General features: G+C 41.2%; 1 protein-coding gene across 1 annotated transcript in view; it reads right to left on the reverse strand.

Annotated features, from left to right (window-relative positions):
* TMPRSS7 (transmembrane serine protease 7) overlaps positions 1-19,726 on the reverse strand; it is a 45,483-nt gene extending 25,757 nt beyond the window's left edge. Inside the window, exon 1 of the mRNA XM_050334112.1 lies at positions 19,491-19,726. The gene's annotated coding sequence lies outside the window, so the exon portion shown is untranslated. The remainder of the gene's footprint in view (positions 1-19,490) is intronic.

Genomic DNA, 19,726 nt, shown 5'->3' on the forward strand with positions numbered 1-19,726 from the left:
GAATAACAATGAGGTGTGGTTTTTTTTATTAAACTTCTAACCCAAATTAATCTATTTGGCCTTACAGTGGAAACAGCTACCAAAAGAACACTGTGCTTTTTATAGCCAAACTCTTATAAATGTGTACCAAAATATGCTTAGTTGAGCACCTGTTCCCTCCACACAAGATAAGATACCACCATACAAATGAGCCAGCATAATGAAGGAGGCATCAACATCCAAATTCTGGAGCATCTCTGAGGAATCTGAGGCAGTATTAGCATCAGGAGTCTAAAGAGGAAAACATAGCCTTTAATGCCCAATTAGATACATGTTGGAGCCCCTGGTGGTCTAGTGGTAAAGGCGCGGCGCTGTCACCGCTGAGACCCGGGTTGGATTCCCGGTCAGGGCCACTCCCGGGCAGATGGGGCTCGTTAGCCCTTAAAGGCAACCCACCTACGTCCTAAGGACCTCGCTGCCACCGTCCAAGCTCGCTTGGCCCCGGCAGATGAACCTTAGGATTAAAGGGTGGGCTCAGTTCCGCGCACACTGTGTCTCACCTAAAAAATCCAATGCGCAGGCTGGAAGGTGTAAAGACCTTCCCCGGATCTTCGCTTGCGAAGACTGGCCATTATTATTATTATTATTAGATACATGTGCTTCTTACTCCCCTTTTATTTCTTTAATTCTATTTTGTATGAAAGATAAAGGACCTGGATTTTGTAAGGCCAAGAAACACAGTGAAAGATAAAAATTCTGAGCAAACAAGCTCAGAGAAACTGTCAGGTCTGCATAATCAATGTGCACATAAAATTGTTTTGCATAACACTTCAAAAAAAAGTCACACTCCCTAAAGCCATCAGCTATGCCTGTTCTTATAAGTACTTAAGTCTTTAACAAAGACACACAAAAAGTATTATGCTTTTTTTTAGAAACAGCCTTTAGGACAAGTGAGATCCTAAAGTCAGCTGAAAGTACTGTTGAGGATAGGGATGTATGAAATCAGCTTGAGCTTTCAGCAACTCACCAATGAAGAGCCACAGTAATGTCCAGGTTACAACGCCTAAAATGAATAGAATGAGGGTAAAGAGAATTATTTTGTTTTGAAAATTCCACAGCAACTTATCTTTTTTCTTCAATTTGGCATGTTTTTTCCTTGCCAGAATCCTCTTTGCCAACTTATCTTCTGCAGATACCATTTGGACTGAAAGTGTTGGCTACCTAAAATAAGGTGAAAGACAACAAAAAAATGTGGAACATTTCTAACAGCAATTGATGGACCAACAACTGGAAGAGATCACCACATATATCTGTCTGCTACTGTATGTACACAGCTATAATTAATTTAGCAGCGGTTTAAAACTCCAGTCAGAAAGTAAGAGCCTTCCTTCAAGACACTTGTGTTTCACTCCTGAGTTGACATCACTGTGGGATGTCAAGTTTAATCTAGTGGCTACAAAACCCACGTGTTGACGGAGCTTGTCCACGCAGGAGATGACAAGCATAACTACTAGCCATTTTCAAAAGTAGCACTGTAGGTTATTTCACAAGTGTTTGTTTCCTTTTGCCCAACAGCAGAAGACCCACAATTGTGTCCAGTTTTTGGCCTGTGAGTATAAAATAATCCAGGGTGATTCCAGGGGAAGGTCACCAAGCAGGAAGGGGCTGAAGGGACATACAGCAAAAGGTTGAGAGCCCTGGGGTTGTTCAGTCAGAGACAAGGAGGCAAAGACAGCGTGAGTAAATCTAATTATAGATTTCCCTATCTAAAGTGGGTTACGGAAAAGACAGAGACACACTTTTCTCACTGATGCACAGTGAAGAGACAGCCACAACGGTCACATGCAGCAGCAGGGGAAATTCCAGCTAGAATGGAGGAGGGGGAAGAACATATTTCATCATGAGGGCCATGCATGTGAGCCATGCCCAGAGAGCTCAGGGAACCTCCATCCCCAGAGGCATTTGAAACTTAGTGGATTAACGTCCCAGGAAATCTGTTGGTTTTGATGTTTTTTAAAAAATTTACAAACATTCAGAAATTCCCATCAACACAATTTTTTCTAATATTTTTCTGATATTATGCGCTAGTAATGCTCTCAAGAAGAGAGCTCTGTGTATCCTTACAAAGGGAGCATAAGAAACATCACCAGAAATGTCCTAGTTGTCCCATAGTCACATACAGCAGATAGCAGTCTTTGACCTCAGAATGGAGGATGTTCAAAGACAGCTTGTCAATAAGTAATAACAAGTAGAGTAAAAATACCCAGTAACACCCTTTACAATTTCCTCAAGCAAAATCTGAAAACATAGAACTGGAAGATTTCAGATTCGTGTCTTCTTTCTAGCTAATCAACTGCACCTGTTTTGTGTGTTCTCCACTCTATTTACCCATCTTCCGTAATTTTTAAAAACCTTATCAGGTACACATCTCTTTAAGAATGAAAACCAAACTGCCTGTTTGTTTGAATCTCCTCACTGTCAGGCAAAGTTCCTGTGTACACTCAGGTGTCCAATAGGACAGCTCGGGGCACCTCAATGAATGCTCAGTTCTGACATCTGAGCTTTGGGCCACTTGGATCAAGATTCCCCCAATAATATTTTGTATCTAAGTTTTCCCATTTCACTCCTTTTTGCAGCTATACACCTAACCAGGCAGATTTCTTCTTAAAAATTAGGTTCTGTCAAGGACCATTGAAAACTGCACTAGGCTGACATAACTGGACTATAAGTATGAACTTGAAACAACAACTTCATTGCCATTACTGCAATTCTAACTTTATTTTTAAAAAAATGCCCTCCATGTGTCAAGGTTTGCATGGTAAAGTTCTCTGTTACACAGGATTCATTCAGTACACTGAATGCTGTGTGCTACATCATCAATATTTCCCTAGGTAATATAAGTCTACCACAGACATCTTATAGAAAGGAAAACCAAGGCAAAGTTAAGCTGCTCCCTTCCCTTAGTAAGGGCCATAATTCTTAATTCAGCTTTCCTCTCTACAGCAACTTAGTTCTTGTATTCTAGAGTTGGTTTCCATCTGAAGCTGTAATTTGACTATCACCATTCACTAAATTATTTAATTACTTCTTTGTCATGAGTTAACACTCAAGCAATAATCCCCTGCTGCATTTTGTCAGGGAAAAGCAAAACACTTTGCCTACTTTAACGTTGCCTTTTTGTCTAAAATGTGACTTCTTTTTTGAAAAGCCTGCTGCCATGACACCTATATAAGCTTTTCATATTGGCACACTGTCATGTCCTTTATTTAAATTGTCTGGAAATACATATTATTAGCAATCTAAGGATACGCAAACACCTGTTGACATTTTCAGACTGAGCTATAAAAGAGAAAATTACACCAAATCTAGTCATGATGTTAAGTTTAATACTTGATAGTCAGGTGATGAGATCTAATAGTGTCAAGAAGCACACAAAATCAAGAATGCTTAGGTCACCTACTTACACTTCCTTCATCTTCAGGTTTAGCTGTTGGGTGATCATCTTTTCCATCCATTCCAACAGCATCAATTTTATTCCTTGTCCGAGCTGAAAAAGAGCCTTGCACCTTTCCTCAAGCACCACTTCTACTTCTGAAGCTGAAGACAGCTAACAGCAATGCCCAGGACCAAAAGAGGCATCAATTTACTTTGATGAGTTTCCAATTGTAATCTCATCTGCCCTATTGCACCTTCGTGCATGTTAGAAGGGTGCTATCATGTAACTTTGGGCTTCCAAGTCAGACTGGATAAAAAAGGCTTTTCATGGTATTTTCAATGCAGAAATAGGCTCCAGCTTGTTAAGAGATAAAATCACAGTGCCAAAATCTATACTACACTAAAATGGCACAAAATTAATTTCATGAACAAGAAAAGTAGCAAGGAAAATGTAAATATGAAAGCAAAAACATGCCCAAAGAAGGAAAATAAATACAGGCACCTTGAGTAAGGGTATTGCAAATAGCAGATAACTGCAAACCAAGAGGAGCATTTCGACTCTCTTCTAGAATTTTGTAAAGTATCTGTTGAACACTCAAATCTGGTTATTTTATTGTAACTGAGAAATAAACAGCTGCAGGCTACTTATTTAATATTGTTAAAATAGATCAGGCTTCAAATAGAGAAGCCTTTTTGTAATCAGATGCAGGAAGTCACTCGTATTATAACAGTTCCATCCTATTTTCTTTGTTAATTAAATATTTATAGAGGATGTAAACCAGTACTTTCCTCAATGGATGCTAACTATAGAGCTGTCTTTACTTTTAAGTGATTAACAATCTCAATGCCTTCCCTGCAGAAATGGCACTGGAGAAATACCATTTTTATTAAAAAAAATAACCCTTCTATTAATTTATCTTTGAAGATATAAACTCTAGCCTATCAATCAAAAAATTTAGCAATACAGTAGAGACACAGGATAGAAAAGATGCAATCAGAACTCATAGCAGGTGAGCTCCAGGCATGATCTATACTCTGTCTATGTAACCAGCAATAAATTACTTCAACTGCAAGGCAAGAAGTCCTAGAGTTAGATAAAGTACTAGCAAACTGTAATATTTCTTATCTGGAATAGTCTTTGGCTTATGCCCTGAAGCACAGTAATTGTGTCCTCAGTCATTGTTGTCTGTTCTAGAACTGCAAGGTAATTTAACCATATCAAGTGATATGTTAAGCTCTCGGCCTTATTAATACTTAGTAACATAGGAAAATCTATTAATGTATTCCATATGACTATATATAATTGCTTCCAAGTCTCACTTTTTGGGGGTTTTCTAATTATGAGTAATTTTTGGGGATTACTCTGCTTTCTTAAAAAGGTTCATTTAAATCCCCAAAACCTCCAACTATTCTGTACACAGGGAGATCCTGTGATAAAAGTGGTACTTCAGAAGCTGGTCCATAGATTGAAAGAGTATTGTATGTATAAATACTTCAGCCTGTGTAGGAGATCATGCTGGAGCAGATATTCCTGAAGGACTGTGGCCCACGGGAAGAGGATGTTGAAGCAGAGGAAAAGTGTGAGAAAGAAGGGGTAGCAGAGAGAAGTTATTGAATACTGACCATAAGCCCCCTTCTCCAGCACTACTTGGGGTTTGGAAGGTGAAGGGGGTGGTAACTAGAAGAGAGGCAAGTGAAGAAATGGGCCTGGGGAAGGAGGAGGAACAACATTTTTTCCATGTTTGCCTTTTGGATCCCCCCTACCCACACATTAATACTCCCATTTTTATTTAAATTTGCAGTAAGTTCAAAAATTTTTCCCCAAATTGAGGATGTTTTGCCTGTGACAGTAATTGGCAAATAATCTCCCTGTCTTCATCAGAAACCACTATTTTTCCCTTATTCCCGTTCCTCCCATTTTTTCCCCCAGTTCTGCTGAGAAAAGGAGGTTGGGTCTGAGCAGCCAGGGGGGAGTTTGGCTGATAGTCGTGGCTAACCACTCAAACCTATGTTGCAGCATATGATACTTACTTCCCCCTCTCCTCCTTTTAAAAAGCAAGGGTTTGAGTTTTGCTCAAGACAGCTTTACTTTGAAACAGAATGTACTAAGAATAAAGTAAGCAATTCATAAAAAACCATGACATCTCTTTCTGACCCAAATCAACTGTTTCAGAAGTGTCCCGTTGTCTTGCCCTTGTCATAGCTTCCTACACCAGTTGCACTTCCTCATGCTTTTCTACCTCAAAACCCACTCGCACAAATCACAGAATTCTCAGTTTATTCACACCCTGATAGTGTCGCTTGGGTTTACTCACATCATTCTCTCTTAGGGGCAGAGCTTCCTCATGCACGTCTGTTTGGCAGCCTGACTTTCTGTCACACATCTCACACAAGACACTCACCCAGCCAGGGCCAGCTTGTCAGTCTAATCTGTGACCCCTGTGGTGGTGACAAAAGATAGTCAAGGAAAGATAGTCTGGTCTTTGACGCATCCTTCCCGAAGCACACAGACACCTCTCTCCCTTTCCAGTCTTCTGGGCAATGTGGTTCATCCTAAGATAAGACCACCAGGTGGGTGTCTGCAGGAGAAACTGTCTGGAGGCTCACAGAATGAATGCATTCCAGAGATAGGGTGCACACTGGTTTGCAAAAGGATATAAAATGCTACTGGAGACCAGGCAATCTCAGCAAACTGATGTCCCAGAGCTGCCAGTACATTCTGGGTGGATTCCTTTAGCAGGGAAGACAGGGAACAGTCACTTTTGGATGAATGACTAAAAGTGCTCAGATCCTGATAAATACAGAGCTAAAATCTGAATTAGCTACATAAGTGCTTTGTCGCTTTGTAACTGTGAATTCTGCAAGACTGAAGACTGTAAATCCGTACATTTCTAGCCAAACTTCCTCTTATTATAACCCTTCAGATACTGTAATCCATTGTAATAGATCATAAAGTTGTTATTTAGATGCTGCATTGGCAATATTTATTCACTGTACTGGCAATAAATCTAACCGTAATCATCCACAGTATGATTATGTCCTACTTCTTGTACTTGGCTGAGAGCCTTCCCCCAACTACTCTGCTACAACCCCCAGCCCACTGAGTCCCTGATAAAGGGAAAGGTTACAGCAGATCTACACAACAGCCTCAAGCCACAGCAGAGATGTCTGCCTGTATTACACAGATGTATCGTGGAGCAAGCTGGGATACCAGCAATTCAGCCTTGTGGGAGAAAAAGTTTGTCTGGTGCTGCACAAACCTAGTGCTATACCAGGGGAGAGGTAGGGCTCAGCTCACCTGTCTCAGACTGCCTAGATGTTAGGCATGGAAATCCAAGTTTGTTTTCTAGACTCAGTCTGTGCAGGGTGGTGACAGAGAAGCATTCAAAACAGAAAAGATGAATCACACTTTCACAACTGAGTACAGATAGGAAAGGGGTTATTATCTTATCAAACCTGCCATCGACAGAATCATCTCTGTGTAAGAGAAATCTTTCCCTTCTGACCAGAGACGCCTTCATGATCAGTTCTGAGGCCGTCCTTGCCCCTTTAACTGACAGGAGCCTAGAACCAGCTTGACAGCATCAGCCCACTAACACAGCAGGGTGCTCCACAGAGCCACTAACCTCGGCATGGCATTTTTTTCCAAATTGAACATTTAAAGTGACAGAGTTTGCTTGTGTTGCAGGATGTCCCTTTGCCCAACCAGCAACCTCTAACAGGCTGCACAAAATCGTTGGAGGAACGTCCCTGCACAATGCAAAGTGAATTCTACAACAACCTGGTTTTAGTACCTATAAGAATTCCCTTGCATATTGCTTTTATCTGCTTTTTCTTTAATCAAAACTCAGGTAAAGCACACGTTTTAACATGTCTCAGAAAAATAAACAAGAGTTTAAATGACAGTTTATAATGACATTTCAAAAGGCTTTCATAAATATTCTTAAATCAATCAATTTTTGTTGGTACAGAATCACAGTGATTGCATACTCTGTACCCCAAATAATTTCTTCAAATTACAGCCAAGATTACTTCTAATAGAGGGAGGAAAGGTTTTGGTGGTCCTTCTCAATAAACCAGCTGAATTTGTAATTCAGTTTCATTTTGGATATATGCCAAGTCAAATACCTATGTGTTCAATGAGCATGTACTAGTAACTACTACGGTATTAGAAGTCTGCAAAGATCTGCATACACAGGTGAGACATTAACATTTTGGATACATCTCTTTCACCACAGAAGATAGAACCAGCCCACAATAGATATTACTTCAATTTTTTAAAGCTAAAATGGTAAGCAAGTTGAGGTGAGGCTTTTATCCAAGTATGAAAATGGGTGGCAATTGATTACTAAATACTAAATTATTAATATCTGTCTGCTAACACACTTTTCAATATCAACTTTGAACCTCTTTTTCTGTCCCCCACTGAATGAATACCATGCTGCTTACTTTCAAGATCTTTGTCATCTAGAGATCCAGCTTTGAATCACAGCGTTTGTATTTGTTTTTCTTCTCCTTGAGCTCTCACTCAATTTCTGACTGTTGACAATCCTTGACTATGCACTAGAGGTCTCTGATGTAGCAAAACATTTCCCAGCAGGCAAAATCACCTTGGAAATTACAGGCAATTGAGCTGCCTTCAAGGATCCAGAAACAATATATCTGCCATTGAAGAGCACATCATATGAAATGAAGCAGAATATAGAGCTAATAGAACTATGTCACCTCTGAGACTCAGACTAAGGACAGCTTGATTATTTGCATCCCCATCAATTTAAATTAAATTTAAAAGGCTAAGTAAGCACATCCTTTGGACATAAAATGCCTTTATAAGTCTGTGGCATTTTAAGAACAGTAAGCCCTTCTACTCCATCAGTTAATGGTCTTGCATTACTTGATGCTCATTGGGGCCACCACTTTACTCTCCATTTACCTTTTCCTCGTATGAAACTGGACTGCTGTGTGTGGCAGGGCAAGGAGCAAGACAAGCAATATTGGCACAGCATACATAGAACAATACTGCTAAATTAAATATGACTTTTTAGGACAATGACGGTGGTATGAAACCTACTGCATTCCTAATAAAATAAATACTATTTAAAAAAAAAAAAAGGTAGAGTTTCTACAATAATGAGGCTGACCCAGCTGAACTAACATTAAAGCTAAAGAAAACACACTACAGAATTCAAGTCAGGGCAGCTCTTCAGCCAAGCAAAAACAATGCTTGTAGCTTTTCAGGTGATTTGCTGATGTGCAAAATCCCATCTATCACATGTACTTGGATAGGTCAGGCCTGAGCATGGTCTGACAAGCGAAGTTCAAAGTACTTTTACTGGTGAACGTGTCTGTGTTCATCCCTGCAAATCACACTCCATTGGTGACCTGGTCCTTAATTGCTGACCTATTAAAAGTGAACAGAGATGAGATTTATATGGTCATGGTTTCAGCTTACAAGCAGTGCTGTACAAAAGCTCTGGTCCATGAGGCCAAGACCTCCAGATGCTGTTCTGGTCAATGGATACCCTGTTCTCGATCATCAAACTCTATGTGCCACATGGAACACAAAGAAGAAAACATCTCTCTTCCCTCACTTTCTTAGCAGTCACATCTATTCCCGTTATGGATGCCCAGCTGAAGTGAGGCTAATGTTTAGTGCAAGCAAACCAAAGATATCTTACTCATGCTTGCAGGATTAAATCATCTCCCCAGGAAACACAGTGCCCGAGGCCTTATGCCAGCCTAGCCTCAGTGTTTGCCAGAAATAAATTCCCCTGTAAAATGCTAGTATAATCTACCTTTCTGCCATTCCACCGTTGCATTTTCCTTGCACTTAGGCAGAGCATATCTTTAATACCCTGGAAAGCAACCAGCACTGGAAGTTTACCTTCTTGTCTTCCCTCCTCTGTCTTTCAAAAACTACCCATGCCTCTTCCTTTCAGTCTTGATCTTTCACCTCATTTCTATTTCTCTGATCATCATCTAAGTAGAAGGACAGACCAAGAAATCCTGGCAAGAAGAAAAAAAAAAACAAAAAACCACAAACCCCAAATCCTAGAGCTTTTCCTGGCTTTATTACTTTCTCTTAAAAGACTCCAGCAGGGCATTGAGGCCACTTGTCATACTTTTATCTCCACTCGCAGTCTTTCGATATTATCATCCAGGCAGTGAGACTACAGCAAGCACAGAGAACTTCAAACTGTTAAGGAGCAGAGCAGAGTTTTGTTGTTTTGTTTGGTTGATTTGGTTTTTTTTGTTGTTGTTGTTGTTTTGGTTTTTTTGTTTGTTTGTTTTTTGTTTGTTTTTAAACTTTATTTTTAAAGCAAGTAACTCCAACTAACCTACTATTAAACAGATTATTTGTACTTTCAAGTATTAAACAAGCTGTTTCACTCAGTCTGGTGAATTTGGGGTTTCAGTGTCTTTGTTTAGGAGATATGGGGCAGCTCACCATTTCATCCCTAGAAGTGACTGACACTGCTGTTGTCATCCCTCACCCACCAAAGATTTTGATGAGTACCCAGAAGGCCTACAGTGATGAATTCAAGAACTGAAAAAGCACACTTGACAGGGAGGGACACCAGGAAGTTAATCCACCTAATTTGATAAAGAAAAGTTTAAACAGAGGTATTTCTAGCCTTTGAATAACATAGCTCTGTTGTTGGCAGGCTCATCACCAAGACAAAGAAAGTCCTAAGTGCCAGCAGAGGCAGAGCAGTGCAAAGAGAGAACTTACAAAGAAAACCTGGTGTTCAGAATAAAAAGCACACACAAGCACAGACAAGCCAGTTGAGATGAACCACTAGTGAGGGATGTTAACCCTGAATACAACTGACCAAGAATTGCACTGGCTCTTTTTCACCAAATTGCACAGACCCCTGTTCAAACTTTTTTTTTTTTTTTCAGATATGCTTTTGATGTTCTAGTGAGGTCAACACAATCCCCTCTGACCTTGACATCTTTGGGTACTGCCAGGCAACTACTCTATCTCAGCTGCAGGGGCACTAATCTTCATTAGGAGTTGATCACCAGCTTGAATATCTGCTCATGCCCTTGGGCTGAGTGCAGGGAAATAACAGGCAGAAGTTAAGAGGATCTGGACTGATGGAAACAAATGAAAGTCTAAATATATAACTCGTTACTGTGATCCACACAAGCTGATTTTTTCCCCTGCCTGCTTCTAGGTTGTGCATTACAGCAATTGCTGTTTGTATGTTGGTTAGAGAAGCAGGACTTCAAGGGTTGGATACGGACATGATCTGCACATGGCAGTGTCTTTATACATTCACTGCCCCGTGAAGAAAATGCAAGAAATAAAGAACTAAAGACCTATTAACAGGAGAGTGGTACAGCCTTGTCCGTTTCCTTTAGAGTGTCACTGCTAAAAAAAAAAAATAAATCAAAATTTCTTACCACAGTTACAGGTTTTGACCAAACAGGACAGACACCTTGTGTGTCTGCAGTGAGGACATCCAGCAGAGAGAAGCACCCTTTCCAGTGCTGGGTCCCCAGACAGCCTCAAACTGAAGAAGTTGTGAACCTTTCTTCAGCACCATCATGGTATCCAGCTCCATCAGTCAACATCTCACAGCAACACCACTTGAGCCAGCTGTGTGAACAAAAGCTTTATCACAAGCAGGCCCTTCTTTCAAGGAGCTCAACTCTCCTGATGTTAGAGCCAGTCACTTCATAAAAGATAATATGGAGCTAATCAAGACAAATCAGTCTGGTCAGCAATTTTCCAAACTAGGCAAAGCCACCTGAGATTTGTTTAAGGATCAGTACTTGAGGAACGGGTGGATATCACAGCAAACATAAGCTGATCACACATGTACAAATACAGTGCCTAGTAAGGATAGCTGGTCATATAAGCCACACTTGCCTACAGCAGTGAAATTTCAGTATCCTTTGTTGTCTGGAAAGCACGGGATAAGATCCCCAAACTAAATCCTTTGTGTACGGTAATGTCAGAACCTGCAAAGACTGCACTTCCTGCATGTAACAGAGTACTGCTGAATGTCTGTGTGTCCTGACCTTCAGACACAGAGAGCTCCCTATATCCACTTCCATGTTGGCTGGTCATCTATCTACCTCTTGCCTGTCCAGACTTGTAGTGGATTTATTTTAACAGGTGAGATGGATTCCTCATGGTGTTTCAAGTCAAAAGGAGGGGAAAGCTAATTTAGGATCATCTGGGATGCTGGCAGAGCCACCCATTTTTACTGCCATGGCCATATAAAAATAGAAACAAGACAAAAAATGCCTACACTTCTACATGGACAGCCTGGACCCCTCCTCACATAGCTTAGGATCTTGTGCAGCCTCATGGTCTCTTGGCTCTCAATATTGCAAGTGACATGCAAGGCTGTCACTATTTCTCCTCCACAACCATTACTAGGAGACAGCTCTAAAGTCCCTGACACCTTACACTGAACCCATCACATTGTTGGGATCCTGTTCAAGATATTAAATCTCTGAACTTGCCTCAGCCTCATAATTTCTCAAAATTTTCTCTCATAACATTTTTAAGAATAGATTCAGACTCCAATTTCCCCATTTCTTTGGGGAGGGGTGGGTCACGACAAGGGGAGATCAGGACATAACACATGACTATGTACCTGGTTCCTATGGTTTTAAATTGGTGATAGAAATTGTAATTGTATTTTTCAATGACTCTTCATAACACATCGCATTTTCAGTGCAGCCCTCCTCCTGAGGATTTTAAAGAATTCCCAGACACAATGACAAGCCTCAAAAGTGCTTTGCCTTTCTAATGAATCCCAAGGGAGGAAATATGAGTCATTCTGTAAAACGCCAAGCAAATGGCAATAGCCACATCCTTTACCTCAGAGGACAAAATGTAGTTACAAGCACCCAGCTCATAAGTAATGTTCTATAAAGAACTATTTTTGGAGTCAGTTTTCCTTGCTCCAAGGAGCAAAGCAGTTTTTTTAAAAAATAGATTTAAAAAATGTTCTTTTAGAGGTTCTGGTTGCCTTTTGATGGATAAACACTCATCCATCCTGGAGTAAAAACATATCAGTAGGAGAACTGTCTTTAGTTTCTTCGTTCTTTCAGAAACTTCTGCCAGACACAGGAACAGTTTATCCCAGCACAGCAGCTCTGCCGCTGCACAGAGGTGAGGGTCTGGAGAGAGCATGTCCATTTTGCTGCTCATTCAGTCTTATTTTTAGACAGCCAAGTAAACAAGCAAATGCCATTTCTCTTTAAGCAATGTACACTCCCGGTCTCCACTATGAACAACTTCCCACTAATGTGAGTAAAGATCCGCCTTCCCTCATTCCCAGCCAAGGTGACAGGACTTTCAGCTTCACTTGCTATATATAGATTTAAATTAGAAATATTAACTGAGAATATACAAATATTGACCAAAGGAACAACTAAAATTCGATACCCCCGGCAACCCTATGATGACAGAAGGGATGGTATTGATGACATCAAGTATGACTGTTTTATGTTTCCATTTACAGAGGTCATCATGTCCCTCTTCTCCCAGATGAGGGTAATCCTTCTTTTTTCTATAAGAACAGTTGGTGTAGCTGTAGTCTTCTTTCGCTCAAGAACTTACTTTATTCTGCCCATCTTACCCTGCATTTCATGGGTTATTTCAAGTCTGCTCACAGGAAAGACAGCTTTATATCAATCTATTTTTCTAATTAATTTTTCTTTCTAATTTGCCTTTTCCACCCCCCCCTCCTCTGAAGATCCACCACTGATATAAAACACGCAAGTTAGCAGCAGATAGAAAATGTTTGCTTTCAGTTGTTACTTTCTATCAGACTTTATCCCCTCCCCTTTTCAGATTCAAACAAGGAGTCCAGGAATAAATAATAAAAACAAAACAAAACCAAAACAAAACCCAAAAAACCCACACCAAAACACAATAAACAAACAAAACAACAAAAAAATCCCCCACCCTCTTGTTTTCTCTGCTCATTTGAAGGTGTTACATGCATCAACCCCCACTTAGGCCAGCCATGACCACTGCAGTTGAGTTCCTTGCAGACTTTGCTGACCACACAGTGCTCTGTTGGGGCTCACATCTCACCATCATGACACTGCAAGCAAACAAATAAATCCAGCTGTTCTGATCCTGCATATTCTGATACTCTAAAAATATCACTGCAAAGTGTTGAAGTTTAAAGTCTGATAACAGTTCTGTGCTGGCCTTGATCTCACATGTTATACCTATGGTACAATTAAACTAACAATATCAATTTAAGGAGATAGTCCTAAACACAAAGAAAAATCACTCCTTTTATTTCAAAATCACTATAAAAGAATAGAACATTTTCTGAAACTCATTGTCTTCAAACTTAATGATTCACCCCATTATATCTATTGGAGAACCTCTTAAAGAAAGCAGACAATGTTCAGGACTGAAAACTCCTTCCTCTATACCTCCCACTTTTTAAAGATCTGGCATTTATGCTTAGCTGAAGGGCACAAGCATCATTGCTCCTGCAGTTAAGTGCTCCCTGGGCCCATTTATCTCCAGCTAATAATCCAATTTGCCTGGATGTACTTGCCTCCAGTGGGAGTGCAATTCACAGAGCAAATGCAGAAGGTAGTTCTTAAGGGACTCATCATATTACATAGAGACAGGCACTTTAAATACAGAATATATTCTGCCAAAGTGAGCTTCACTCATGCAGCCTACTTCACTGACATGGCGGTACTATGGCTTGCTTTTATCTCACAACTCCCACTTAAAAACCAAGCAGAACAAAAACTGTTTAATCATTCATGGATTCATTTTACACAATACAGAGGCTGCTGAATCTGGCTGTAAACAGTAATTTTGCTTTTGAACCTTATCTACACCAAGTATGTAAGAAAAAAGTAGAAAATACAGATGAAATTAATCAGAAAAAAAAAGTTTATGATTGTAAAGTGCACTACTCTTTTTTCTACTTATTTTGACTTAATGCATTACAGGTGTCTCACACCCAGAAAACACAGAAACCTACCACAACACTTACTTTCACACAATACTTCCCTTTGCATTCCCTCTGGGAAGGTTATGGCAACGCTTAACACATTAACACATACACCCCAAAAACTCATCTCTGTTCTAGCTGTTGTATTTGGCACCCCACAAAACAGCTTGTAAGGTGGTAATGCTTCTGGGGAAAGGGCTCACAAAATTAAACATGTCAGAGCACAAAAAGAAGACTTTCATTTTTAAGCAAAATCTCAAGGGACAAGTAAATCTCTTATAAAACACACTATGATTTCAGTGGATCTTTTTGAGACCTGAGCAGAAGTGCCTTTTAATTGCACTAAGAAGTCCTAAAGAGAAGATCTCCAAGACAAATGGTAGAGAATGAAACTGAGTGCACAGGAGTCGGCAAAGCAACTTCCAGTACTTACAAACTGTAGGTCTGCTCCTTAAAACTTACTACATTGACCTTCGTGGTGGTAGACAGCACATCTGAGATGTGGGGCTCTCCCAAGTGATCCCACTGTCCTGCACTCAAGAGACAGGCACCTTCACAGAGCTGCACGCCTGCACAGTCCACTTTCAGCTGTGGCCATGCTGCCCCTGGCTAACAACAGCTCCAGCAACAGCCAGCAACACACTTAGTAATAAACAGCCAAGAGGAATTAATAGCTGCTTTGCCACAGTGCCAGCAGCACCTGATAGTTCTGAGCCACTTTAGGGACACTGCCCCAGAGCAAAATCTCCCACAATAGGAAAGCAAAGTGCACTTTAGCTTATGCACATGAGCATGAGCTTTCTTTTCCTCACCTTCTCTCTCCTCAAGCAAGGCCTGAACTGTTCACTGCAGTTTCCTTGTGCAATCTAACAACCAAGTCCACCTGGCTACAGGACAAGCTCTTGCTTTTCAGTAGCAAAACTTCCTCCAGCTGCTACTCCTGTGGGCACCCAGCTGTAGCTCATCTTCATAGAATCATTTAGGTTGAAAAAGAACCTTATTAAGACCTCTCACTGACTCCAACCATTACCCATATTGCAAAATACACTTCTAAGGGAATACAAGAAATACTGCTTTAATTTAGTACCACTGGCAGAACTTTGGCACAGTGCTTAATGCATCTGAACTGTTGTGGCAGATCATGAGATAAGGTCTCCTTAAGGATGTCAAGGGATGATGAACGCACCTGGCATATGCACAGATTCCCTTGATATTCCACGTGCACCTTCCTAACTTGCTATCTGATTTATTGGTTTTTCCTCCTTGAATCAGAAGGTTTTTCTATTCACTTGGAAAACCAGTGTTGCCATGGTATCCAAGCACCTTAAAGTCTGACCTAAATTTATGTGACCATTTTCCTGAGAGATGAGGAAGGGGTTTGTCCCCTTTTACCAAGAGCCAAAGACACAAAGCCCAGGTCCAGTGCTCAGCAGCTCTGTGGGTGTTAGGGCACATCCATGGAGGGAAGCACTTCTCCAGTATCTTTGAGAACCTGGTCAAAACAACTCTTTGGTTGTGAGCTGGAAGGAGCTGGAAGCAGCAGAGTCATCCTTACATTTACATTATGTGTGGGAGCTAATACAAAGAAACAGAACAAAGTGTTGACTCATAACAACACTAATGCAAAACCTGCTCCTAAAAGCAAGCCCTGTTCATTTTTGTTGTGCTTTCCATGCCTTGACAAGAAATGAGGGAAACAGAACATTTAATTGATTTCTGTGCAAACAAAAAAGCTTTCATCCACCTCACATCTTTATCGACGAGATGACAATGCGTACCTTTTCTTAAAACTCAGTTTGGAAATACCCAGCAGTTGTCAGTCTGTCTCAGACACGTGCTGCTTCAAGCCCCTGCAAGCCATGTGCCTGGGGGTGCCTGCTCCTTCCCTCCAGCACTGCCTCTCCCCTTGCCAGCCAAGCTGGGCCCTGCAGATCTCAGAGCAGAGCAGAGATGTCTCCTGCATTCCTGGACATCACTTCTGAGCCTGGACATAAGGTTTGAAGCTGCCATGTGGTCTGCAGAGCACTGACTCAGTGGAGCATAGGATTTACTCCTGTAGCATTTCTACCAAACTGAACCATTTAGCAGAAATTTCATTAGGGAGAAAGGTCACCTCTCTAATTTCCCCTATAAATCCAATAGAACTACTGACAAATCTATTTCTACATCTGAGGAATGGCATCAGAACTTCACTTGAATGTCACAGCATCATGCACTCTACTGTTGTGTAAACATTGCAAGATGAGAGCAGAAAAATTTCCTCCCATCCAAGGCTGTGATTTTCCCCCTACGGTAATAGTTAATATCCTTTTTTCTCCCCCCCCACCCTCTGCCATTTTATCTCATGGTTTTCTACTGCTCGAGCTTAGTCACAGACCTATGGTGGTTTTATTTTGGAAATTCATGTGGGAAGAACAACCTCAGCGAAGTTTAAATAAGTACATAGATTTTTTAGGATGGGGAGTAGTGGCTGCCTCTGCATGTTTTCCTAGCAGTCACTTGGGCTGTCTTCTTGTCCCGGCCACTTGCCATTTCTGCAGGACAGCAAGCCCCACAAAGGGGAAAAGAGTTTGTTTCCAGTCAAAAGCATGCTGTGTGTAAAACTCATGCCGACAAAATTGTCTGTTCCTCTGCCTGTCTGGTGCCAGTTTTAAATTTAGGGTGTTGCAGATTGTTTTGCCTTGGTAGCCTATGCGTGCATTAAAAATATCAGCTTCTATGTTTCTTTTTAAGTTTATAGAATACACAAAATAGCTGGAGGAAGGTCTGTGTACACAGGCTTATCTATATATAATGGCCAGTCTTCACGAGCGAAGATCCGGGGAAGGTCTTTACACCTTCCAGCCTGCGCATTGGATTTTTTAGGTGAGACACAGTGTGCGCGGAACTGAGCCCACCCTTTAATCCTAAGGTTCATCTGCCGGGGCCAAGCGAGCTTGGACGGTGGCAGCGAGGTCCTTAGGACGTAGATGGGTTGCCTTTAAGGGCTAACGAGCCCCACCTGCCCGGGAGTGGCCCTGACAGGCTTATCTATAGCCTTGGTAACTCCTCACTCCCTGGCTCAGGACCTACCATGGCAGACACCAAACAAGCTCAGAGTAAATGGTTGAATTTCTTTCTTCTAAAGGTGCTTACTTCCCTATTCCTAGTTAGAAGACATTACCATATATGATGCTATTAATGTCTGAGTTGTTCAAATCATCACTATTAGTATTAGCCCTCCTGTTAGAGGAATGGAGGTAGCAAATCCAAACAATGCAGGTAGAGCCAAAGGCAATCAATTACAGACATAGAAATGAAACTCAGATGTCCTGAGTCCTTAACCTTGCTCCTTGGTGGCTCTGTTTTGGCCTACAAGACAGTTTGGTCTGAATGCATTGTGGTCATTGTGTGAACAGTCCATGCAGGCAGCTCCCAGGTGAAAGGGACAGGGCTGTTGGTGTCTGCTGCTGCCAGCAGCACCTTCCTTCTCTTCTCATCCCTGCTGAGTGTGAGGGATGCTGCTTAGCAGAAGCATCTTAGAAAGGGATGCTGCAGGCTAATTTACTGAAGGGCAAAGCCTCTTCATGCCGTTCACCCTCATTAGTTTTCAGTTAAAACACACCGTGTTATGCCAGCCTGACAGTCCTCAAGCTCCTGCTTAATTGAACTGGCTGGACTTAAATACTGACTGTCTGTTCATTGCATTTTCTTTCTCCTCTCCTTATATATAAAGATAAACTTGGATCCTACTCTTGTTTTTGGTTCTTCCTCCCTCACATGTGTTGAGCATCCTTTCGGAAGGCCATTAGATACCACCTTAATGGTAAAAAGAAGTTACTAAACAATTATCCATAATGAGGTCATGGTCTCAAAACCTTTATTTAGGCAGATAAATGTCATTTACTTGTGTACAGGTATGGCAAACTGAAGATCAAGGGAGCAATATTTAAGGTGGGTCTGGTCCAGCCTGCTGTGATGGGTCTCTCTGTGGCACAGCTATTGAAGGGGGATGATATTTAAAGCATTTTCTCATAAAAATATTCTGTTCTATTCTATTCTAGTCTAGTCTAGTCTAGTATAGTCTATTGGAATAGCTGATTTTGTTATAGTCAAGCTTCAAACAGGATTATAGGCAGTGTGTGCGTGTGACGGATCTTAGCTCATCCTTGCTGTCAAACTGAGTCCACAGCCTTCAGTGAGATGCTATTCATCATCTGCAGAGGAAATCCTCCCCTAAGCAGTAGAGCTAGGAGAGTAAACACGAACTCCCTTCTTCCAAACACATACTGTAGCCCGCAGTGTTCAAAGCTCCTGTATGTCTTTATTCTAATGTACATCAAGGCTTTTAAGTAGTAACAATGCAGAAGGTTCCTACATAAATTAATTAGCCTTCTGGGAGACCTGTGTAAGTGCTTTTGATGCAGTAGAAGCAAACTTACAATGGCTTTTTGTTAATATAAGAGAAGCGATAATGCTTCCTGCTAACTTGGTTACAACTAGCAGGGTATTGTATTAATTGACTTCTTACCTTCAGATGTTTGTAAACTTACTAATTAGGATATCTTAATAGAAGAAGATTTCTAGGCCAGAGTGCATTAGCAATTAATTAACAACAGCATTAATATTTCTATATCTATCATATGGGGATATGGAAGGACAAGGTTAGCCCACAGGATAAAGTATACTTTGCATCACTGAAAGCCAGATATTAACAGCTAGAACAGTTTGATGGATTGTAGCCTCTTTTTTTGTCACTGCCAGAGGCAGAGTGCTGGGCTAGACAAACTGCTGCTCTGACCAGTAGATCCATCTGCTCTTCTGAGTCAGCCTTGCTAATGACTTGGATCTGAATTTGCCTGGGTCCTCTCCACTTCCTGCAAGGTCAGGAGAAAATCTGACAGGGGAGCAGGTGGTGCCACAGCATGGCATCAGGGATACAGAAAGCAACATACCCCGGGAACTCAACTGGCAAGCAGCACTTAAAAGTGGTGGTTTTGGAGAGAAGAACATACAGAATGGAAATTCTGCAGCCAGAGAGGGGAGACCCAGGTCACTGAGTTCAGCATAGATCCTGTGTCCCCTGTGGGGGTGGTGTGGGGCAGAAGGTGTGGGGTTGTGACCTCTTAGACCTCTTACCTACCTTCAAGGTAGTTCTTCCAGCTCATCCCATCCAGTCATTTTGCCTGCTGTGGCTGTGACTTTGTGTTAGAGGAAGGTGCCTGCTGTTCACATTCATCAAGGTGAAATTTCTGGTGGCAGACATTTATTTGTCTTGCCATCAGTCCAGATTTCCTTAGTCATCTTATTTGCTTTTAGTAAGAAAAACTACATCCTCTTCATTTTACACCTCATGTCATCTCTATGGGGAAGTC

The sequence above is a fragment of the Myiozetetes cayanensis genome, unplaced genomic scaffold (genome assembly GCF_022539395.1).
Source record: "Myiozetetes cayanensis isolate MyiCay16 unplaced genomic scaffold, myiCay2020 scf5-8, whole genome shotgun sequence".
NCBI lineage: Eukaryota > Metazoa > Chordata > Aves > Passeriformes > Tyrannidae > Myiozetetes > Myiozetetes cayanensis.